The 24744-nt window shown below is 47.8% G+C and overlaps 1 protein-coding gene across 4 annotated transcripts in view; it reads left to right on the top strand.

Moving 5' to 3' along the window:
- Positions 1 to 24744, top strand: part of Alpl (alkaline phosphatase, biomineralization associated) — a 67104-nt gene that overhangs the window by 18894 nt on the left and 23466 nt on the right. The window contains exon 1 of one of the 4 annotated variants that reach the window (XM_017799514.2): positions 10436 to 10453. The exons of the other annotated variants lie outside the window; for them this stretch is intronic. The gene's annotated coding sequence lies outside the window, so the exon portion shown is untranslated. Of the gene's footprint in view, positions 1 to 10435; positions 10454 to 24744 lie in introns of those variants that run through there. 4 annotated transcript variants of the gene reach the window in all.

Here is a 24744-nt window from a genome sequence, read left to right on the forward strand (position 1 = left end):
GAAACCTTGGGTTCCTAGGACACACCTGGCTGTTCGCTCTGTGTGTTTGGCTCCCGTGGTGGCATCTTGTTTAGAATTCTCCTGTCCTTCTTCTGACTTTGGTGATTGCCCTGATTCAGCTCATTGTATCAGATGGTAGTTTTTACTGTTCTCTGGAAAAGTGTGGGTGAAATCACGATAACTGACTTCTTGAAATTTGGTAGCATTTACTTGTGAGATCATTTTAGCCTGGTATTTTCTTTGTGGAAAGATTTTTAACTGGTTTCGACTTTATTCAGGTCCTTTCCGTCCTCTTCGGTCAGCTTTGGTAAGTTCTATTTTTAGGAATGTATGTTTAATCTACATTTTAAAGTTTATTTACATAAGGGTATAGCATTGTATTTCTCTTTTCTATAATAGAATGCTCTCTCTCCCTCCATATGTGTGTGTATATATATATATATATATATTATATAATATATATATAATCCCAGCATCCACATGGCAGACTAATAGAATGCTCTCTCTCCCTCCATATGTGTGTGTGTATATATATATATATATATATATTATATATAATCCCAGCATCCACATGGCAGATAACACCTGTTTGTAACTCTAGTTCCAATGCCCTCTTCTGACCTCTGCAGGCATTGCACAACACAGGTGTGTTTACACCTATGCAGGCAATATACTCATACACATAAAATAAAAATAAATAAATCAGCTGGATGTGATGGCACATGCCTTTAATCCCAGCACTTGGGAGGCAGAGGCAGGTGGATCTCTGTGAGTTCCAGACCAGCTGGGGCTACAAGGAGACCCTGTCTCAAAAAGACCAAAACCAAAAAAAAAAATTCTAAAGAGGTTTTTTTTTTCATTTTGATGAAATCCAATCAATAATACATCTCCCTTCCTCCCTCCCTCTTGACTGTGTTAAGTGTGTTAAGTGTGAGTGACACCCTCGGCCATATTTCTGAGAAGGATTGCCACTTGCCGTGTCAGAAACTCTTCCTTCTAGTGTGAACCTTAGTCCATATGTCAATATCCCAGCATCATTGATAAAGTCATTTGCACGTTTAAACCTTCTGGCCTGGGGGTGTTATAATAAGGCACATTTGAACGTTTCTGTATAAATCTTCGTGTAGATGGACTTGTGTTTCTTGTGAGCAAGTATTTAGGAACAGAATTGCTGGTCGTATGATACGCGTGTGTTTACTTCATGAGGAAATGTAAAACCTCTGTCTCAGTAGGCAAAATACTTGCCACTCAGGTGAAGACTGGAGTTTCAAGTCCCAGAACTCGTGTAAAGTTGGATGCATGCAGTAGGTGCCCATCCGTAATACCAGCCATCCTACAGGGAGATAAAAATGGAGTTAGGAGAATCCTGGGCCAGCTAACTTGGCAAGAAAAGGAGAAAACTCAATCCTACTTTATTTTCTCGAATATTCTCCGATGCCCCGCACCCTTTCTCCCCTTCTGTGCACATCAGTTTGAAGCCCTGCTCCATCTCCCATGAGCCTCTGTTTCCTCAGGATGGCCTGGGCATGGTTATACTTTTTCCATGGCTATCTAGGATTGGCTTCAGAGTGAGGCTGCAGGAGCCACAGTTTCCTTCTGTTAGGGTTTGTTGTTGTTGTTGTTGTTTTAATTTCCTTTAAAAAAAAAAAAGAACAAGAAACAAAAATAAGGTCTCATGTAACTCAAGCTGGCCTCAAACTCACTATGGAACTGAGGATGACCTTGTCTGGTCCTCCTGAGTGCTGATTACAGGTGCGTACCACTCTGCCATGTTTCTGTGGTGCTAGAGAACCAGCCCGGGGTCTGCTGCCTGCTAGGCAAGCACTCTACATTCCCAGCCCCATCCCATTCATTTTGGACTAGATGTGCAGCCTTGACTTGCCTCACCACACCCAGAGCTCAGTTATCTGACCTCTAAAGCAGAGTCAAAAGCTGGTTACAGACACACTGGAGCTGCCAGCCCTGGACTCCAGTGCTATCTTGAAGAGAGGCACCTGGGCTTTTAATTAATTAATTTGCAATTCTGAGGTGGAACCCAGGGCCTTGTGCAAGGTTGGTCAGTGATCTACCACTGAGCTATGCCTCTGGTCAAGAGCTAGGATTTTAAAGAAGAATTTAAAATATATATATAAACAAACAAGAATTAGAATGGAGTGTGGTAACTTACATCTGTAATCTCAGCACTTGGGAGCCTGAGACAGGAGGATTGCTGAGAGTTCAAAGCCAGCCCATCTCAGCAAACCAAAGCAAACATACAGTCAAAAAACTTGGGGGGCTGGAGAGATGGCTCACTGGTTAAGAACACTGGTTGTTCTTGCAGAAGACCCAGGTTTGAATCCCAGCACCCACATGGCAGCTAACAACTGTCTGTAACTCCAGTCCCAGGGGATCTGACAACCCCTTCTGACCTCCACAGGTATTGCATGACATGGGTGCACTTACCTACATGCAGGCAATAACATGCATACATGCATACGCATAAATAAAAATTTTAAAAGAGTTTTAAAAAACAAAACAAAACAGGGCTGGAGAGATGGCTCAGTGGTTAAGAGCTCTTGTAGAGAGCCCAGGTTTGATTCCCAGTACCACATAGTGGCTAACAACCATTTGTAACTCCAGTTCCAGGGGACTGACGCCCTCTTCTGACCTCTGTGGGCACTGCACGACATGAACGCACTTAACGTACATGCAGGCAAAACACTCATACATATAAATTTTTTAAAAAGCAATATTTTAGGGCTGGAGAGATGGCTCAGCGGTTAAGAACACTGACTGTTCTTGCAGAAGACCCAGGTTCAATCCCAGCACCCACATGGCCGCTAACAACTGTCCATAACTCCAGTTCCAGGGGACTTGACAGCCTCTTCTGACCTCTGCAGGCACTGCACGACACGGGTGCACTTACCTACATGCAGGCAATACATGCATACACATAACATAAAATAAGAATAACAAATAAAATATTTAAAAAAAACAATATTTTAAAAAATTCAACAGAAGCTAGAGAGATAGTACAGTGGTTAAGAGCACTAACTACTCTTGCAAAGGACTTGGTTTGATTCCCAGCACCCACATAGTAGCTAACAACCATTCATAATTCCAGTTCCAGGGGATCTGATGCCCTCGTCTGACCTCTGCAGGTACTGCATGACACAGGTGCACTTACATACATGCAGGCAATACAATCATACACATAGAATAAAAATAATAAAATATTTTTTAAAAACCCTCAACAACCCCAAACTAACAAAAATGTGCACACACACACAATGAGAAAATATTAAGCAACAAACAAACAAAAAAAAAGTAGCCAAGTGGAAATAATCCACATAAAAGCCTAGCCTTGCCGGGAGTGGTGGCGCACACCTATAATCACAGCACTTAGGAGGCAGAGGCAGAGGCAGGCAGATCTCTGTGAGTTCAAGGTCAGCCTGATCTACATAGTGCATTCCAGGCCAGCTGGGGCTACAGGAAGACTCTGTCTCAAAAAAAAAAAAAAAAAAAAAGTCCAGGCTTGGGGCTGAGGATGGCTCAGTAGGTGGAGCGCTTGCCACAAAAGCCCGAGGACCTGAGTTCAATCCCCAGAACCCACGTAAAGCTGGCCACAGCAGTGAGTTACTGTAACCCCAGCACTCCCATAGCAAGTTGAGAAGTGGAAATGGGAGAATCACTGAAAGCTCAGAGGCCAGTTAGCATCAACAGTCAACAAGGAGCCCTTGTCTCAAGGTCCTTCTGGTGAGGACCGACACCCAAGGTTGACTTCCACACACGCCAAGGCACATGCATACTTGTACATATACAGATGCATGCAGACACATACTGATTTTTTCTTTTGAGACAGTCTCACTATGTAGCTGTGGCTAGCCTAGAACTTACTACCTAGACTAGGCTGGCCTCCAACTCATAGATATCTGCCTCCCTCTGCCTCTTGAGTGCTGCAATTACAGGCATGTGCCACCATGCCTAGCCTACACATTGATTTTTTAAAACATTTTATTTATTTTTTAGCCAGGCATGGTGGCGCACGCCTTTAATCCCAGCATTTGAGAGGCGGAACTCTGAGTTCAAGGCCAGCCTGGTCTACATAGTGAGTTCCAGGACAGCTGGGGCTACAGGGGAGACCCTGTCTCAAAAAGACCAAAAAAAAAATTTTTTTTTTAAATTTTTATTTTGTGTGTATGAGTGTATGCACTTGAGTTGTGCATTGCCATCAGAGGCCAGAAGAGGGTGTCAGATCCCTAGAACTGGAGTTCGAACAGTTGTTAGCCGCCATGTGGGTGCTGGAAATCAAACCTGGATCTCTGCAAAAGCAGCCAGTGCTCTTAACTTATAAGCCATCTCTCCAGGCCCACTGACTGTTTTTTTTTTTTAAAGGCCAGACTTCTCGCTTGCCCTAGCCATGGCACATGCCTTATGATTTCTCCAGAGTCTTTCATGGCTCCGCCTCTGCACAAGCCGTTTCACTCAGTCTTCCCTCCACTCCTGCTGAGAAACTTCCAGCACATCTTTAGGACTCCTCTCTGGTAATAGCCCTGGGCACACTTGTCCTGATTCTTCAGCTACCTGGCTGTGTGATTTTGGGCAGTCATGTAACCTCTCTGGACTTCAGGTTCTTTCTGGGGAAGAGAACATTAGGGTGATGCTCTGGTGTCAGTAAAGAGCACAAACTCTGGCATGGCCCATCTGCCACCCTCTTCTAGGCCAGAGCTTCGTTGCTGAGCATCATCACTAAGCAGTTCCTTCCACTCCTGAAGCCTCGGCTGACTCGCTTTGCCATAATGGCAAACAGCTTGAACCTTGGAGTTGACAGTTTAGACTCTATCCCAGCTCTGTTGTTTCTATGCTGTGTGACCGTAGATCGGAATTTCTTAATCTCTCTGTGTATTCTAAAATGAGGATGACCTCAAAGTAAAGGTGGTGTAGCTCAGCGGCGGAGTGCTCATTTATCCTGGGCTTCATCCCCAGTGCTGCAAAACTAAATAAATAATAAAGCCCCTACCAAGCGCTTTCCACATACACTCTGTCCATCGAGTCTTTGAACAGATACCTCCTGCTGCATTGAAACTTCGGCTGGGTTTGGGGTAAAACCGAGGAACTCAAAGCTTTCAAAGTGGTCACATTCAGCTCCGCAGTCAGGACTTGACCCCCAGGTCTACCTCCTCCAAACCCAGTCTTTTTTCCTCCATACCCAGTGTTGGGGAAGACTAGAGAGGCTGGGTCTCACCAGATGAGCCCAGGAGAAGTTCGTGAGAAGGCCCCACCCTACACATGTATTCCAGCTGTGAGCCCCAGGCCTATGCAGATGGCTTTGGTAGGTTTCATGTGAATGTGGTTTCAGTGATGGGCCAGAAGTTAATGGAGAAGACGAGATGAGGGAGGGTTGTGTAGTTTAGGGCTCACATGATCTGGGAAAGAAGCTGGAGGGGGCTGGAGGCTCCAATTTCAGTGAGTGCCAGGCCTGGGGTTGAAGGATGCACTGGGCCCAGTGGCGGTTTGGTGGAGCTGGGGGAAGGGCCTGAGGGTGGCCAGCCCGGGAGACCCTTGAGGTGCATGAAGCCATCTCCTGCTCCTTGACTGGTGCTCACCCCTAGCTGCTGAGATGCTGTGCAAAGTGTCTGGAAAGGGTCCTGGTGAACCTCGATCCCTCCATTCTTCCTCTTGCGGTGTCTTCCTGAGTTGTACTAGCCTGGCCTCTCCTTGCCTCCTGCCTCCAGCAAGGAAGGGTTTGAGCTGTACTATTGGCCCCTGGAGGATCTGAACAGCTCCATAAACAGTGGTCCAGGGGTTGTTTCTTGAGTAGCACAGGAGGTATAAAGCCCACATCAGCTGGGTCTTAGAAGTGGAGGGCCGATATGTGAGAGAGGCTGGCTAGTTCATCTGGGGGTGACAAGAGTTCCCAGGAAAGCATTCGAGGCCCAGCTGTCAGGGGATGCTGGGTTTGAACTGTGAACTCTATGGGACAGTGTCGGTAATGTCCCTCCCTGAGCACTGGACTGAGCAGGGAGTCGAGGGTACCATGGGTTTCTGTTCCTTTTAACTTTTTAAAGCCATGCTGAAGGCTCTCAAGTGGAACAAACCGCCTCAGAGAAATGACAGCCCGTCCCCACACCTGCCACCCAGCAGCTAAGGGCAAAGGTCTTCGACTTGGGGCCAAGCATGTCTGGTCTTGTCCCTCTTTTGCTGAGGGACTTTGGGCGAGTCACATCACCCCTCTGTGTCTCTGGTTTCCCATCTAAGACGGGAACTGGGCCCTATCACTCTGTGTTAGTGATCTCTGGAGACTGATTGCCCCTAGACCTAAGGACCCAGGGGCAGAGCTGGCATCTGCAGCTTCAACACAGGGCCTGGCACACAACAGACATTCAGAACTTTCAGTTATTATTATTATTATTATTATTATTATTATTTTGTCTTTTTGAGACATAGCCCCAGCTGGCCTGGAACTCACTTTGTAGACCAGGCTGGCCTTGAACTCATAGAGATCCACCTGCCTCTGCCTCCCGACTGCTGAGACTAAAGGCGCGTGCCACTATGCCCGGCAGAACCTTCAGTTAAATGGAACCATGACAACATCTGGGAAGATTAGGCCTATAGCTGTGCTGGACAAATCCTGTCCAGGAATTGCTTCCAGTTAATCCTCTCTCCCTCCCTCTCTCCCTCCCTCCCTTCCTACCTTCCTTTCTTTTTTGAGATAACATGTTACTGTATAGCTCTGGCTGGCCTTGAACTTGCTATGTAGACCAGGCTGGTCTCAAACTTGAGTGATCCTCCTGCCTCTGCCTCCCAAGTGCTGGGATTAAGGGTATGAACTACCATGCCTGGCTATAACGGCCTCTAATTCTACACATGTGGATTCCAAGTTGGAAACTTCTGTTGAGTTGCACACTCTGTTCCATTCATGTGAAACATGTCTGCCCACCTTTAGTTTGTCAGATTTCTTCCCTTTGGTGGAAACATCTGGATGAGCATGAATGACTTAGTGTGATTATTTACAATGCAAGGGGCTGAGGAAAGCTCACTGGACTGGAGTTCTGAGGGTAGATTCTGGGCTCCCAGCAACAGAAAATCCAAACCAAACAATGAAAGAATGAACTGGCCCCCCATTCAGCGGGGAGCTTCAGGCATGGCTGCATTCACGGTCTGGGCACCATCACACAACTCACAAGTGTGTCTTTGATCCACCTGGGAACCATTACTTTTCTCTCTGTACTCAGTCCCTCTCACATTACATTCCCGATGCATCGCCATCTAGATGTAGAGAGTCCCAGCATCTGCCAATCGGCCCACCTGGACCAAGGTGGGAGCTCCTCCTGTCTGGACCAGCTGAAGGGGAGGAGGGCTTCCCTAGGAAACAGGAAGGGAAATGGATTCGGAGTGGACCAACATGATAGCAGGTGTCCACTCATCACCATGGTGACGGCAGAGCATACGGAAGAGCGTCTGTTCTCAGAAGGTCACTTTGGAGGCTTTGTGGAATGAGCATCCCTGTCTTAGGGATGGGAGGACAGCCATAAGCCACCCCATGGTTCACTCCTTCTGCAGAATGGTAACCCCAGAGGAGTAGACCAGGGAGGGAAGGAGGGAGAGAAAGACGGAAGGAAGGCTGAGGCCAGTAGCCCACTCACATGTGGAAGAGTGTCCCTAGGCAGCATCATGTTCAAGGCAGGAGGAAGTGCTCCAGAGCCTCAGAGCTGCCTGACATGAATATGGCAGGCTGCCTGCCAGCCCCTAGTCCAGGTGGAACCAGGCCAGGCAACTGCTGACACGTCACAGCTGCAGTCTGTAGAGGTGGTCCTGGCAGATGCTGGGGTAGCAAGGACATTGCATGAGGGGTCAGCCAGGCCTGGCCAGGTCCCAGCTCTTCCCCCCACCCACCTCCTGGGCTATGTAAACTCTGAGCTTCCTCCCTTCCTGGTTCTGAGAGTTCTGTTCATTTTGGGTTCTAAACTGCTCAGAAAGCTCCCTGCATGCAGTGGTTACCAGGTGAAGACTTTCTCCCCTTTCTGTTAATTGCTGCGTGACCTTGGCCAAATTTCTTTACCTCTCTGTACCCTGGGAGTGAGCTTAGCACCTACCTCTTGGAGTTGTGGGAGACTAGATGCACTGATGCCCACAAAGCACTGAGAACAGCACTGTTTACTGACTGTCACTATTACCACAACTAGGTAGCACTTAGTACTTAACAACTACCAGGGCCTGGCCATCTCACTGTCCCTTGTCCCATTGAATTCTCATTAGCGGTGGTCACTGTGTTTTTCATCCCCCCACCCCCTTTTTTGAGTCAGCCGCTCATGTAGCCCAGGCTAGCCTAAATCTCAAATTCAGTATGTTGCTGCCAAGGCTAATCTTGAGTTCCTGATCTTCCTATCTCTACCTCCCAAGTTCTGGGATGATGGGTGTGAGACACCATGCCTGGCTTGATTAGCCTATCTCAGGCCCAGGTTCCCCATCCCTCTTGCCCAGTTGCTGAGTGCATCACCCAGTTGCTGGGAACCTGGCAGCTGACCATAGACCCTGTGGGGATGTGGAGACAATGCTGTACGAGCCTAGCTGCTGACTGACTGTCCATGTGCCACCCGGGGACTCTGCTGTGTCATCCTCACCCAGCAGGTTACAAGTTCAAGGCTCATTTCCACACAGCCCAGAACTTCCTCAGCCTCCTCCCAGGGCTGTCTGGGGACTGGCCAGTACCTCCACAGGGAAGGCAGCCAGTACAGGGCTGGCAGTGGAAAGGGTGTCTGATAGTGGGTGCCCTTATTCCAGGTCATCCCTGCAGGTTAAACTGAAGCAGGGGCTTGTGGGAGAGGTGGGAGTGTATCCAGGGTCATGCCCTGCCCAATTCCCACGTGACTTCCACTGTCCAGTTCGCCACGGGTGTTATGCAAAATTCAGGAACCTGGATCCAGCCTGTCCTAGGAGTGACTTTCAGTGGCTCTTGACATGTGACCTCAGGCGGGTGACCTCATCTCTCAAAGGACAAGGAGAACCCCTTCTACAAGACACTATGACGCAGGTGCAGTGGAATAACAAATGATGTTTGGGAAGACTGTAGTCTGAGTCATGAGGCAGTTGGTGTCATCCAGGCCCCCTACAGAGCATAATGTGTACCTATTAGATATGTATTGTGCAGGGCAAATTCCAAGCAGGCAGGGTGCTGTGTTAGGAGTTATACTTGGTCCCCAAGAGGCAGGAGACACCTATATAGAAAGCTAACTTCTGATTTGGTTTACTTGCTGTTTGACTTTGGGCAAGTTGCTTAACCTTTCTGTGATTTTATTTTCCCATCTGTATAATGGGAATAGTAATAGTGTTTACCTTTTGGTTATTGTGGGATTAAATTAGGTAATATAGCTAAAAACATTTGGAACAATCCCCAGCACATAGAGCTACAAAGAGTCTTTATGGGTGCATGCCTATAATTTCCAGCATTCAGAAAGCAGAGACAGGAGGATTGCCAAGTTCAAGGAAAGCCTAGTCTGCATAGCAATGTCTAGGCCTCCAGGACTATACAGGGAGACTTATAGGGAAAGGAAAGGAGTTTTCTGTAATCTGTAATGTTCTCTGCAATTTGTGCAATCATTGATGTGTAGAATTTTGAAATCATTGGCCCCTGCGCTGTGCCTGGCAGATTGCCTTGCACAGAATAATCATCTCCAAATCTTTATCTGGTTGTTAGGAGGAAGACTTATCGATGTGCTGTGTGACTCAGGAAGGTCATAGACCCTCTCTGTGCCTTTCTTTTCTTTTTTTCTTTTTTCCTATTGATTGATTTTTATTTTATGTGTATGAGTGTTTTGCCTGCATATATGTAAGTGCACCTGTGTCGTACAATGCCCATGGAGGCCAGAAGACAGTGTCGGATTCCCTGGAACTGGAGTTATGGATGGTTGTTAGCCACCATGTAGGTGTTGGGAACTGAACCCAGGTCCTCTGGAAGAGTAGCCAGTGCTCTTACTGCTGAGCCGTCGCTCTAGCCCCCTGGCCCCTGCCTTTCTTTTCTTGATGTTGGTTGTTAGAGCAAGGATGGGGGATCACTATGTCTCCTAGTAGGAAAGGAGGCCCTACTTGTGGGGACTGGGTACAGCACAGGAGGGAGTAGGGGGCCTGGCACACACCTCAGGGACTTGTGGCACATGTGCCCCCTTCAACTTTTCCCCACTCAGCTTCCAGGCCCATGAGGCAGAACATGTCCTCTCCATGGGCCAGAGGAAGCCCACGTGCCTATAAAAGCAGTGGCCCAGGCCTCAGGCGGGGTGCCCCAGTTCTCCACCTCCCTCCAAGCCAGCTGTCTTTCCTCCCACGGCAGCCCTTTGGCTGGATCAGGCTGAGGCCCACAGAGCTGCCTGGTGCCCCAGTGGAGTGAGCCTCAGACAGATTTGCTCCAGAACCCAGGGCATCTGATTCCAGCTCGGGTAGCCACACCCTCACTTAAGAAATGAGGTTGATGCCAAGGGTGAGTGAGTGACAGGGTGAGCCAAGGCCTGCTCTGGCTCCTTTGGGACCTGTCCAGGCTGCTTTATCCTCAGACACCTGCTGTCTGCTTGGCCTGTTAGCCTGTTCTGCCTCCTAGCTTCCGATTCTTCTGACTGGATCAGGGACCTCTACTCCCCTCTCCCTGTCATAGTGCCAGCAGGCCTCCTGGCGACCTTCTCTGAGTCTGCCCTCAATAGCTTTTCCCTTTCAAGGGGAAAGAGCCTCACACTGCCTGGAGGTTGTTCCTCCCCAGTGCTTAGAGCTTTAAGGCCTGGGACCTCCCCACCCCAGGTGCTGAGTGTTGCTTTGTAGTATCATAGAGCTAAAAAGACCTTTCCAGCTCCAGGCAAGCAGGCCTATGTGTATGTGCAGGGTGTGTGTGTGTGTGTGTGTGTGTGTGTGTGTGAGTCTCTGTAAGCACTCCTGCCTCCCCCACCTTCTGTTCACTTCCCTGTATTCCCAGCTGCTGCTGCTGCCCGCTACCCCTCATACCTGCCTGTCACCAGTTCAGGTTAATCCTCAACCCAGGTTGAATGGTCTGACTCCTCAGGGGCAACCCTGGGCCTCTCCCAGATCCACTCCCCAGGGGAGAGATTGGGGCGCAAGAAAGGTGAGACCCCCTCACCCCAAGTTACCCAGCTGGTAAGGAGTAGAGACGAGGCTGACCCCTGCAGCTTGGCCCAGAGTTGCCCTTGCGCTGTAAGGCCGCCTCTTCCGCCACCCTGCTGCTGGCCTGGCTGCCTTCCGCCCACCTAAATTCCCTTCCCTGCACTGGCCTCAACTGCCACTGGCTGCCTGGGCAGCAGAGGGAGGTCCCTACATGGGGAAGTCCCTACTTGGAGATGGTACCCACCTAAGCTTGGGGTGAGGGCAGCTGGCAGACAGAGCTGGGGCTGGGGGTGTGTGTGGGGACAGCTGGTGTTCCCTCAGAAACCTAAAGATGCAATGCCTTGGCACCGAGCCCCTCCCTCAACTTGGTCCTCCCTTGTTTGTTTTCTGTTAGGAGGGAACATCAGCAACTGGGGGTTGGAGGCTTGCTCTGTCCCCAACACCCGGCCCACCACTCTCTGGGGAAGTCCCTCCTGAATTTGACCTGCAGCCTACTCTCCCTAGCACACACAGTCCTTCTGGAGCCCTGCACAACAGCTATAAATAACACCTGTGAAAGAATATATACTCTTAGCCAGCAAGGCCTATCAGAGATGCTTGGCTTGGTACAGAGGTCCCCTGAGACCTTGCAGCTGAAGCCACCCTTCAGCAGGGTGCCTCCGCCCAGCAGCTGCCAGCTGTAGTTTGTCCCCTCTGTATCCCCCCACCCCTGCCTCAGCACCAGGGAAAGACAGTCGTGCTCTGCTGACAGTGGACACCTGACCCCAGCCACACTTCTGTTCTTCCTGGGTGCTCAGGGTGCAGGGGAGCCGGGGGACATGGAGTCCACCCCCAGTGCTGCTGTCACTCAGCAAGTCTGTCTTTCTCTATGGGCCTCTGTGCTCCTGTCTGGACAGTAGGCTCTTTCCCAAATAAATTACAGGTTGACAAGTGACCAAGAAGTCTGGAGTGGGAGGAATAGGAATCTACTTTTGGTGACTGTTATGTCTTTAAAAATTTTTTTTTTAATTTTTAATTTTTAGTTTATATGTATGGGTGTATTGCCTGCATGTATGTGAGTGCACCCGTGTCGTACAATGCCACGGAGGTCAGAAGAAGGCATTGGATTCCCCTGGAACTAGAGTTAAAGATGGTTTGTAGCCACCATGTGGGTGCTGGGAATCAAACCCAGGTCCTCTGCAAGAGCAGTCAGTGCTCTTAACTGCTGAGCCATCTCTCCAGCCCCTGGTGACTGTTATGTCTTATTTGTTTATTTATTTATTTGAGTCAAGGTCTTATTCCATAACCCAGGCTAGCCTGGAACTCATTATGTAGCCCAGGCTGGTCCCCAACTCTCAATCCTCTAGCTTTAGCCTCCTGAATGCTAGGATTATGTGGTAGTGTAATACCACCACATCGAGCCTTTCTTTTTCAGTTTGAGTACAGTCATTCCTTCAGAAAACCCTGTTTTTCCCAGTGTCCCTTTAATTCTGACCTGTGAGTACTTGCAGCCCCTAACAGTACAGGCAGGTACAGAGCAAGGGCCCTTATGACTCAAAAAATTTTAATTGGAGCAGGACATGATGGGGCATGTCTTTAATCCCAGCACTCAGGAGGCAGAGACAGGCAGATCTCTGTGAGTTCAAAGCCAGCCTGGTCTACATAGTGAGGTCCAGGCCAGCTGGGGCTACAGGGAGACCCTATTTCAAAAAGACCAAAAAAAAAAAACCCATTTTTAAAAATTAATTAATTGTGTGTATGCTTATGGGTATGTATACATACATGAGCCACAGTACCCATGTGGAAGTCAGAGGACAACTTGTAAGAGTCATATTTCTTTCCTTCTACCATATGGGTCTCAGGGATTAAACTCAGATCATCAGGATTTGCAGCAAGCACCTTTGCCCTTTGAATCATCTTGCTGACCCTCCTCACGACCCTTGCTAGAGGAACACACTTACCTTCCTCTTAGGCTGCTTCAGTGAACATTCCCAGTGTCCCTCCCAGGACCCACTTGGGAGCAGGGTTTTCTCTATAAGCTCCCTAAGTGATTTTTGTGGTAGGTACACTTGGGAACCTGCTCAGAAGAGCCTTCCTAGCCCAAGCCTTCAGGGCTGTGAGCTCTGGTCTGGGACCCTAAAGGCAAACCATTGCCTCTATGAGTCCACCAGAGACTGAGTCTCTCCACAGGTCTCGTATCAAGTTATTGGGCTGGGTGGTGGAGGCTTCAGGTATGTCCTGGGATCCGGATAAGGCAGAGAGGGACCCTGTGTGAGCTTAGGGGGATAGTCCATGCCAAGTGGTCCTGGGTGGGTCACATGTGTGGAGGGAACTTTGAAGGCGTTGATTAGCACTGTTTATGTGACCCTTGGCCATCCTCAGATGGGTCACCTGAGCCTCCATCTCTTCCCCTGATCAAGAGGGACTGGCTCTGTCTCACTGTCAGGGATGTTGGGAACTGAGTCAGGTTAGGGTCACACTCCGCACTTTAGTACACTATCAGTACTCTTGTGAATGGGAAATCAGAAAACTGTCAGGTTCAGGGAATGATGGGACTGACTGAGGGCCACTGCTGAGCTGCAGTTCCCCTGTCCATCCCTGGGACTAGTCCCCATCTGCCTGCATCCTTGGACTAGTGTGAAGTTTGGTGCTACTTGAATTAGAGAGTGGAGAGAATGCTAGGTCAAAGGAGAAGTGAGGGACGGTCCATCTTCTAGCACTGTGAGCTCAGGAAGAGATGGCCTCCGTGGCATTAGGAGGATCCACACATCTCTCCCTGAGATTGGGCTTCTCGGTGCTGAGGGATCTGAGGCCTAGCAGCAAACAGATGCGATCAGAGGAGACCTGGGCTTGTGGGCACCCAGCTTTATCTATGTGTGTGTGTGTGTGTGTGTGTTGTAATTTGTAGGGGCCTAGGAACTCTGAGCCTCCATTTCCAAATCTGAAATGTGACTACAGTCACCACCCTGACAGCACAGGGGTAGGGGCCCAGGAGAGGCTGGATGGGGGGGCAACAGTGGACCCATAGCAGCTCCTCTATCCCTAGCCTGTGTGGCCTCTCTAGTGATTGCCAGCTTTGGCCCTGGATTGGGTATAATTCTCCGACTTATAAATGGAGCAAGGCTGGGCAACTGTGGCTGTAATGTCCTAGCCAAGCTTCCTTTCCTTTTGAACTTTATTTATTTTTGATTTTCTGAGACAGGGTCCCATGTAGCCCAGGCTGGCTTCAGACTCACTATTCTTTTGTTGTTGCTGTGATAAAATACCCTGACAAAAGCAACTTAAAGAAGGAAACGTTGAAGGCTGAGATCCTAGCAGACAGCCTGAGAGGGTGGGCTCTGACCTCCGTCAGTGTAGCGGCTGTGATCTCAGCAGACTGCCAGAGGGTCCCTGTTCCTGCCTCCCTCTGGCATAGGGGCTGAGAACACAGGGGACTGCCTGAGAGTGCCTGGATCCTGTCTCCACTTGGTGAAGCTTTTGAGAGGGAACTGACACTGATTCTAACCACTTCAACAGCTATCAAAATATCTGAAAGTAAGCCGGGCATGGTGACACACGCCTTTAGTCCCAGCACTCGGGAGGCAGAGGCAGGCGGATCTCTGTGAGTTCGAGGTCAGCCTGGTCTCCATAGTGAATCCAGGCCAGCTGGGGCTACAGGGAGACCCTGACTCAAAAAGACCCCCCCCCAAAAAAAACCAAACCAAACCAAACCAAAACAAAACCCTGAAAGTAAGTCCTGAGTCTATTACTTTCAAGTCCAGCCTTGGCAGACAAGAAAAATGAGGCAGAACCCAATAGAGGGATGCCTTTGGAAGCCCTTGTCAAGAAATTCCAATGGACTCTCATCTGAACATTTGAAAATTGTCCTGTTCTGACTTTTTTCTAATTCCCTGTCTAGAACTTGTAATGCTAATTACTCTTGCCTTTACTTCTCCTTCACATCTCCTATTCACCAGTCAAGGACTTTCTTTTCCCCCTACAGATAAGAGTTATGCAATTTGGGAGTCTTTTAGATAGACCCACAGAAGAGGTTCCTGTTCAGCATGGAAGAAGCCAGAGTGGTTTGTGTCCCAATTCCCTATCCATAAGTTGGGTAACCTCTTCAGAGGATGGTGTGATAAGAATAGGAGGTAGGAATTGGCTAGGCAGTTAGGGTAAAATGACCCCAAAGAAAAGTAGCCAGTTTCTTGGCTAAAATTCACAATGTCCTTGGGCCTCTTAGCAACCTACTCCGTTCCAAAGGCCAAAAATGTTGAAAGTATTTGGGAGCTCTTATCTAATCCTTAAAAGATTTTAGGGTTACCTCATCAAAAGGGAGAATGTTAGAGTAGCCAAAAGCCCCATAAAAATAATATATCAAAGAAGAAAGAGTACATAAAGTTATCAGGAAAAAGTGGTGGAGAGATATGGGAAGAGTTGGAGGGGAGGGAGTGGGCATGGATTTGATCAAAACACCTTATATACATGTATGAAATTCTCAATAAATTACTTTTAAAAATGAGAAGAATGATAAAATTAAAAAAAATAAATAACAGCCACATGTGGTGACACATGCCTTTAATCTCAGCCCTTGAAAGGCAGAGGCAGGTGGATCTCTGTGAGATTGAGGCCAGCCTGGTCTACTTAGGAAGTTCCAGGCCAGTTGGGGTTACAGGGAGACCTTGTCTAAAAAAAACACAATAAATAAATGAAATTAATATAAAAAAAGAAGGAAAGGTTTATTTTTACTCATAGTTCAAAGTATAATCCATCATGTTGGGGAAGTCAGGGCAGGAGGAGCTTGAAGCAGCTGGTCACATGACACCTACAATCAGGAAGGAGAGAGTTAGGAATATAAGCACGTACCCAGCTCCTTTTCCCCACTTATACAGAATCCTAGCCAAGGAACGGCACCACCCACAGTGAGCAAATCTTCCTGATTCACTTAGTCACGATAATCCTCCACAGCTACACCCCAAGGCTCATCTCCCAGGTAATTTTAGATTCTGATAAATTGACAACACTGACCTTCACAGTAGTTGAGGATGACCTCGAACTCCTGATCCTCCTGCCTCTACCTCCGAAGTCCTGGAATTGTAGGCATGTGCCACCCTGCCTGGTTTATACAGTGCTGTGTACGGAGCCCAGGGCTTCCTGCATGGTAAGCAAGCTCAATGAGCCATACTCACATATCTTCCAAGACTTCATCCCCCAAGGTGCCTGGTACATGATAGATGCATGGCCTATACTGGCTGGTCAGTAATTTCGCTACCGTTTCCTTAAAACCTAGAACAGATTTAGGTATACAGCAGGTGCTCAATGGGTGTTCTAGAATGAGGAATGAATGGGCAAAGTTGAATGAACAGCATCAAGCAGCCCTTTTCCCCTCCCCCATACAAGACTAGAGTCAGAGAAGCAAACTGCCGGGCTGGGCCTGGCCTGGCCAGGAGCAACGCCTTCCTAGCTAATCCCAGGAGATTAACTCAGGGATAAGGCCAGGTTTTTGGAGCCAGTAGTCTTGTGTGACAGCCACTGACCCCAGTCTTTAGAGTCAACAGGCTCTGGTGACAGCCACAGCCAAAGACTCTTCACCCTAAGATGACCCTGTTGTCACCCACCCTGGACATGGTGCTCACTGCCACTGGCAGCCTCCTCCTGTTCATGCTGGCCCTCAGCTTTCTATGCTTCTTCATCTGCCGCCTGGCCAGGCCGCTCAGGTAGGGGAACCCCACCCCCTGGCCTGATCTCCACCCCTGTCAAGAGTCCTGCCCCAGAAGTCTGTTCCTGTGGGATAAAGGGTGGATACTAGTCTTCCTCCTCTCCCTAGTAGGGAAACTAAGGTCAGGATAGGGTGATCCTCATAAAAGGGTGATGGCAGGTTGGCCTGGGGGTGGCTCGCATGTGTTTGTCAGCTGGCTGGACCTCCGCTCAGTCTTCTGCACTGGAGACTGGGAATACCTATGGCTGGGAGGGTATGTGAGGTCACAGGTGGAAATGGCACAGGCTCCTGATGATGAGTGTCTTCAGCCCGTCATTCTGTTGCCCTGGCTCTGTTGGCACCCGCTGGAGACTGGCTTTCTGCTGGACTCTGGAGCCACTGCCGAAAAATGCTGAGCCTGTAGTCAGGGCCTGGGCCCAGTTCCTCAGTCCTTCTCCTGACCTGCCAAATAGCAGCTCCCTTGATCAAGGCCAGAGCCCAGCCAGGGCCACTGTGCTCTTGTTCTAAATAATCAGGGCACATAGCTGGAAGCCTGGCCTTGGAGGCCAACCTGGGCAGTGGGAGGGCGCTTGTGAACCAGCATCTACTCCAACAGTGGGTGGTGGGTAGCCAGGAAGCCCCTGGCTGCCTGAGGCTCTTTGGGATCCTCTGAAGGAGAGAATGAGATGGGAGAGGGGAGAAACTGGGGAAGCAGAGCCCAAAGGAGGCTGGGCTTCTGAAGATTTTCCTGGTCCCCCAACCCTCTGTGTTGCACAGGGAAATGGATGAACGCAGCCCTCTCCCAGCTAGGCAATCTCAGCATGGGGTCCTGAGGCCAAGATTGAGCATCCCAGCCCGACCACCTGACCAGCTTCAGCCTGGCAGGGAAGAGACACTGGACCCCTCCAATTGATCTGGATGTGGGATCCCTTTAAGTCCTCTGGGCCCCCTCGATGTTCTTCTCCCTAGTCACTCCTTTGTTAAGGACCTTAGGTGCGGAGAGTGGAAACGTTCTGTTTCTTGGGTCCATGTTGCCATGAGCTTTCAGTTCTCATTTACCCTGTTCTCCTTGGTCCCTGTTCCACCCCTCCCCTTCCTCACAGCTCCCCAAAGGTCCTCAGGCTAACTGATTTGAATGCTCTTGAATTTCTGTGTCCTTGTGAACTGCAGTTACATATAGGGTACTATGTTTGATCCCTTGAAGTCTTTCCCCAGTCTTGTGCTTTTTAAGCTCTGTTTTGCTAGTTTTACTGCTATAGTCACGTATCACAGCCACAGACACGGCTGCCACCATTTCACTGACACATTTTCCTGGTTGTGGACAGAGGGCTTGTTCAATAATAAGGCAATATCACAGAGAACATATCCATAGTGGTTTCTGTAGGGTTTGGGTATAAGACTTTTTATCACTTTGTTAAATTAAAGAAATTGTTTTCAAGCTGGGTGTGGTGGGGCATGGCTTTAATCTCAGCACTAGGGAGGCAGAGGCAAGCAGATCTCTGTGAGTTCAAGGCCAGCCTGGTCTACATAGTGAGTTTCAGGCCAGCTGGAGCTACAGGGAGACTCTGTCTCAAAAAGACCAAAAGAAATAAACAAATGAATAAATAAAATAAAAATTAAAAATTTAGTACATTTAGGCCAAGCATGGTGGTGTATGCCTCTAATTCCAGGATCTGGGAGACAGAGGCAGGCAGATTTCTATGAGATTGAGGTCAGCCTGGTCTTCATAGTGAGTTCTGGGCCACCTGGGGCTACAAGGAGACCCTGTCTCAAAAAACAAACAAAAAAATGTATTCCATTTTAGACTAGGCGTGGTAGAGAATGCTTTTGATCACAGGGCTCAGGAGGCAGAGGCATGTGGAGCTCTGTGACTTTGAGGCCAGCCTGGGCTACATAGTATGACCCTGCTCAAAAAAGATGAATACATTTGTGTGTGTGTGTGTGTGTGTGTGTGTGTGTGTGTATGTGTGTGTTTTTTGCTCGTGTGCCACAAACATGTATTTGGAGGTCAGAGATGCCTTTTGAGAGTCCTTCCTCCATGTGGGTCCCAGAGATTGAACTCAGGTCATCAGGCTTGGTAGCAAGCACCTTTATCCTCTGAGCCATCTTACCGGCCCTAAAACTCTGTAGATGACATGCTTGCCTGCATAGAAAATGCCAAGGAATCCCCAAACATGAGCACAAAATTCTTAGAATTTAAGTGAGGTTGGCACTTAAGACCAAAACATAAAAATAAAATTATTTCTCTTTATCAGTAGAAAATAGTCTCTAAAGCAGTGACACAATAGTTTCCGCACTGGCAGAAACACATAGGTGTAACAAAACCTATCTAGGGTCTATCTATATGCTGACCGTTTAAAGTACTAGACTAACGGAGAGAGATACTGTGTTCATGACAGGAAAACTCAGCATGCGAAGACGTTAATTTGCCCCACACTATCTACAGGTTCAGATATTTAAAAAAAAATTTTTTTTTCGGAGCTGAGGACCAAACCCAGGGCCTTGCACTTGCTAGGCAAGCGCTCTACCACTGAGCTAAATCCCCAACCCCCAAAATTTGTTAACATTTAAAAAATTTGTGTGTGCCCACATGCCACAGTGCATATACAGAGATCAGAGGACAACTTACAGGAATCAGTCAGCTCTCTCCTTCCACCGTATGGGTTCCAGGGATAGAACTCAGGTCGTCAGTCTTGGCAGCAAGTGCCTTTACTGGCCCAATCATTGGTTTCATATAGTACCAGTCATGTGATAGGGGACAGATCAGGGACAGCCAGATTTAGGGATGGAGTACTGCTTGATTATGAAGAGACAGAGAAAGAAAATGTGTGATAGGGCAGTTCTAGCCCCTCTAGATAAATCTATTCCTGCACCAGACTTCAGAACCTTTGTTTTACACTTAAGGAAGTAGAGGGGTCAGGGTCATTGGTAGTCCTCTAGTTCTAGAATCAGGAGCCCTGTGGTCAAGTTTCAGTTCTGCCACCTGCTTGCTTGTGACTGTGGGCTGAATTGTTTCTCCATTCACAACCTCGGTCTTGTCATCAGTAACAAGACAGTGAGTCCCTCTCTCCTTGCCGCAGAGGTTATTAAGGAGAGTCCTAATAGACACCCACAGCATACTGTCTCACACTGGCTGTGTTCCCGAAGAGCATCTCCTGCTTTGGCGACATTGAACATACCTGCAGAGAACATATATTAATGTAAAGTCAGAGCTGGTTGTACCCAGCACTGTGATCAGTAAACAGACAACACCTTCACCTCACAAGGTCCTCTTCAGTCTCCACACCCCCACTGAAGCCCTCATACTGTCTTTCTGTTTTCGGGCTTTGTGTCGTTGATGGCCCACTGTGTGTTCTTGAGTCTGGCTTCCCTGGCTCAGTCCCACCTTGAGACATGCATGCGTGTTGTTGTATGGCATTGCCAATTGTCCAGTCTCCTTGCTGTGGAGATCTGTGTGCTATGAAGGCACACGTTGCGTGCTGGGAGGGACACAGGTTTGAAACCACAGTAACAAGTGCGGACATGGAGTGAAAGGGGGCTGCCCTCTGGCAATCATATGATCCTAAGCTGTGGTGGGAGCTGACAGTTCCCCAAAGTTGCACCCATTGACGCTCTCCTAATACTCTCCTATGCCTTTGCTTACCCTTGACTTCTCTGTCCATATGAAGGGAAGAATCTTGGATGTTCCCTCCCTCCCCCGAACTTCCCTCCTTAACCCCTGGCTTTCGGCTGGTGTAAATATTCACTGTGCCCAGCACTAGAAGAGCAGATAAGCAAGGCAAAATCCCTGGCCTTAGGTGTTCCCAGCTTAGAGGCTGGGATGGAACAGGAAAGAAGTGTTTTGAAAACAGGGAAGTGGATGCCAATGATCGAGGTAGCACAGAGTTCAGAGGTAATATCTTGGAATGAGTTGAGGTCTCAAAGGTGTCCTAAAAGAGGTGACTTCATGTTTTAAACTATTATAAATAATATTTAGCGCATTATTATTTTACATCAACTTAATGACTTTTTCCTGATTTTAGAATTTGTAGTAGGACCATTTGGCAACTAAATGAAAATGAAAAATATAGAAATCAGGGCTGGAGAGATGGCTCCGTAGGTAAAATGCCTGCTGTGCAAACATGAGGACCTGAGTTTCAATCCCTAGCACCCACGTAAAAAGCCAGGCCTGGTGGCGCATCTCTATACCCTTGGCACTGGGATGCAAGAGGATGGAAACAGGAGGATTCCTGAAATCCGCTGCCCAGCAGTCTAACCAATCAGCAATTGCTGAATGCCAAGTTCAGAGAGAGACTCTATCTCAAAAGTCAAGGTGGAAAGCAGGGTGTGTTGGCACTCACCTTTAACCTCAGCACTCAGAGCACAGGCAGGAAGATCTCTGTGAGGTCAAGGCCAGCCTGGTCTACATAGTGAGTTTCAGGCCAGCTGGGGTACAGGGAGACCCTGTCTCAAAAACAAACAAAAAGTTAATGTGGAAAGCAATAGAGGACACTCAACAGCAGTCTCTGGCCTCTACACGTATGTGCAACCCACACACGTGCACGCAAACATATACTGCACATTATTTTTTTTTTCATTTATCTTATTGTGTGTTTATGCATATACGTAGGGGTATAGGAGTGGATGGGTGGATGTGGGTTTCTCTGTACATATGTGGAAATCAGAAGACAACTTCTAGGAGTCAGTTCTCACCTTCCACCATGTTGGTCTTGGGTGTTGAGCTCAGGTCATCAAGTTTGGCAGCAAGCACCTTTACCTACTAAAGCCATCTTGCCATCTTGAGACAGGTTTCCCTGTTTCAAAAAAGACCAAAAGTAAAAAATAAAAACAAAACAAAAAACCCAAATAAATAGATTTTTAGAGGCAGGCAGATCTCTGTGAGTTCAAGGCTAGCTTGGAACATAGCTACTTCCAGGCCAGCTGGGGCTACAAGGAGACCCTGTCTCAAAAAGACCAAAAAATAAAAAAATATAAAAAATAAAGTTCCTTACTAAAAGTGGCAGCTTATCTGTTCCAATACCTTTCTTAACATAGAATTGATAGGTAAAAGTTGGGAGAGAGCGTGCGGTGGAGAGCACGAGCATCCCGGATGGATGAGGCACCGAGGCACAGATAGAATTCTCAGCGGGATACAGATTTATTTCGCACAGGGCGCCTTTCCCTCTGGGAAGGGAAAGATGTCAGGGGAAGGGAAAGATGTCAGGGGAAGGGAAAGATGTCAAGGAAGGGAAAGATGTCAGGGAAGGGAAGGGAGGTATGTCAGGGAAGGGAAGGGAAGGGAAGGGAAGGGAAGGGAAGGGAAAGATGTCAGGGAAAGATGGCAGCCCATGGGTTGTGAGCTGGGGCTTTATATATGGGGGCTTTAGGGTGTGGAAGGGGGGAATGTTTGGGGGAGAAATCAGGGAGGGGGAAGCAGGAAAAGCAGGTAGGATTAGGGTCTGGAAGCGTTTACTTTTTCCCTCTTAAGATAAGAGAAAAACAGCTTCTAAAATCTCTGGTTAACAGGTAGAATCTGCTTATCTTATCTTTGGAGGTCAGAGGAAAGGCAGGCTGCTTCTCAGCAGTTTGTTTCCCTTGACTTCAAAGGTCAAGGTGAGGTCCCTGTTGGAGAGGGGGGAAACTGCTGCTGTTTGGAACCCTAACAAGAATATCATTTCTTTTTCTCACAGCAAATGGAGTAATTACATCCTGACTTGATCTGAAATCATAACATTTCCCAACAAAACTCTTGCTACTTGGAAATTGCCCATCTTCCAGTAACATCTGTACACAACAGGGTTAGGACCTTCTGCAACTGCCGTTGTGTGTCCCAACAGGATGAGCACAGTTTTAAAACATTCTTAAAGCATTCATACATACACATTTAGGCAACTTGGGTAAAAACTTTTTTTGTCTTTTTGAGACAGGGCCTCCCTGTAGCCCCAGCTGTCCTGGAATTCATTATATAGACCAGGGTGGCCTTGAACTCATAGAGATCTGCCTGCCTCTGCTGGAATTAAAGGAGTGCACCACCATGCCCGGCTTAGAAAAAAAAAAACTTTTAAAAGAGGAAATAAAGGGCTGGAGAGATGGCTTAGCAGTTAAGAGCATTGACGGCTCTTGCAGAGGACCTGGGTTCGATTCCCAGCACCCAGATGGTGGCTACGAACAGTCCTTAACTCCAGTTCCAGGGGAATCCAAAGCTCTCTTCTGAGCTCTGCAGCATTGCACGACATACATGCAGGCAATACACTCATACACATAAAATAAAAAATAAATAAGGGGCTGGACATGGTGGCACACACCTTTAATTCCAGTACTTGGGAGGCAGAGGCAGAAGGATCTCTGTGAGTTCGAGGCCAGCCTGGTTTCCATAGTGAATCCAGGCCAGCTGGGACTACAGGGAAACCCTGTCTCAAAAAGACCATAAATAAATAAATAAATAAATAAATAAATCAAATATAAATAAAAATTTTTTTAAAAAGAGGAAATAATCATTCCTAGTCCTAGCACCCAAAGCAAAACACAGTATTTGTTGTTTTTCTTTTAGGTTTTTGTTGTTGTTGTTGTTGTTGTTGTTGTTGTTTTTTGAGACAGGGTCTCCCTGTAGCCCCAGCTGGCCTGGAACTCACTATGTAGACCAGGCTGACCTTGAACTCTCAAAGATCCGCCTGCCTCAGCTGGGATTAAAGGCATGCACCACCACGCCTGGCTTTCTTTTAGCTTTTTAAAAACAATTTTTTGTTTGTTTGTCTGTTTGTTTGTTATAAAGGTGGGCTGAGAGTGTGTGTGATTTAGCTGTGGAGAATTTGCCTGAGGCCCTGGGTTTGATCTCCAGCACCAGGGAATAAAAAGAAGAATATTCTTTATTATTATCCTGGGGTGGGGGTGAGGGGGCATGTGTGTCACAGTGCAAGTGAGTCTTGATCGGAGAACAAGTTTGTGAGTCTGTTCTCTCCACTGTAGGTTGGGTTCCAGGGATGGAATTCAGGACATTAGTCTTACACAGCAAGTACTTTTACCTGCCAAGCCATCTCACCAGCCCAAGGGCAGAATATTTTAACAGATTCACCACCTTAAAAGGCATAGAGATGCTAACTGAACACTTGAAAAGATGCTTAACACCATTAGTCATTAGGGAAATGCAAACTCAAACCAAGAAGCTGGGGCTTTAACTCTGGTAGAACTCTTACCTAGCTGGCATGAAGCCCTGGGTTCACTTCCCAGCACTGACGAAAGAAAGAAGAAAGAAAGCAAAAATTTGGGAAAATGCAGAAAAGACTATAAAAAATAATCAGAGTAGGTCAACTGTGGTAGTGAATGCCTGTAATCCCAGCATTTGGTGTGGTGGAAGCAAGAGGATCAGGAGTTCAAGGTCATTAGCTTTATATGGAGTTCAAGGCCAGCCTGGACTACATGAGACTCTGTCTCAAAAAAACTTTTTAAAAAATGTCAGCTGTTACTTCAGAATGCAGCAACAGCCACCAAGGGGCAAGCTTTCCCTCTGTTACTCCTGATTTTATATCTCTTACCCAAAATGTCATGTTCTAGGGGCTGGAGAGATGGCTTGGGGGTTAAGAGCACTGGCTGCTCTTGTAGAGGACCTGGGTTTGGTTCCCAGCACCCACATGGCAGATAACAACCATTCCTCCTCTTCCAGCTTCCATGAGCATTGCACACATGGTGCACTTTCATACATGAAGGCAAAACACTCCTACACATAAAATAAAAGTATATAAAATCTTTTAAAATGTCAAGTTCTGGGTGAAAAAGGGGTCAAATGTAGGTGTCCTGTAGGCACAGATGTCCTTGTAAGAAAACCCAGGGAATCAGAAGGCCATGAACTCAGGTTACAGGCATTGTAACTGTTGTACCTCATCCACTGGACCCCAAAAAGACCACCGAGGACCCAACACACCAAAATGCAAAAGCAAAGGTTTATGGTTTATTCGGGCTTAAGCTCGGGCTCTCAGACCTCACCAACTCAATGGATCCGTGCTGAGAGCCCAGAGTAAGGGAGAGTGGAG

Source organism: Nannospalax galili, unplaced genomic scaffold (genome assembly GCF_000622305.1).
Source record: "Nannospalax galili isolate Female #2095 unplaced genomic scaffold, S.galili_v1.0 scaffold2019, whole genome shotgun sequence".
Classification (NCBI taxonomy): domain Eukaryota; kingdom Metazoa; phylum Chordata; class Mammalia; order Rodentia; family Spalacidae; genus Nannospalax; species Nannospalax galili.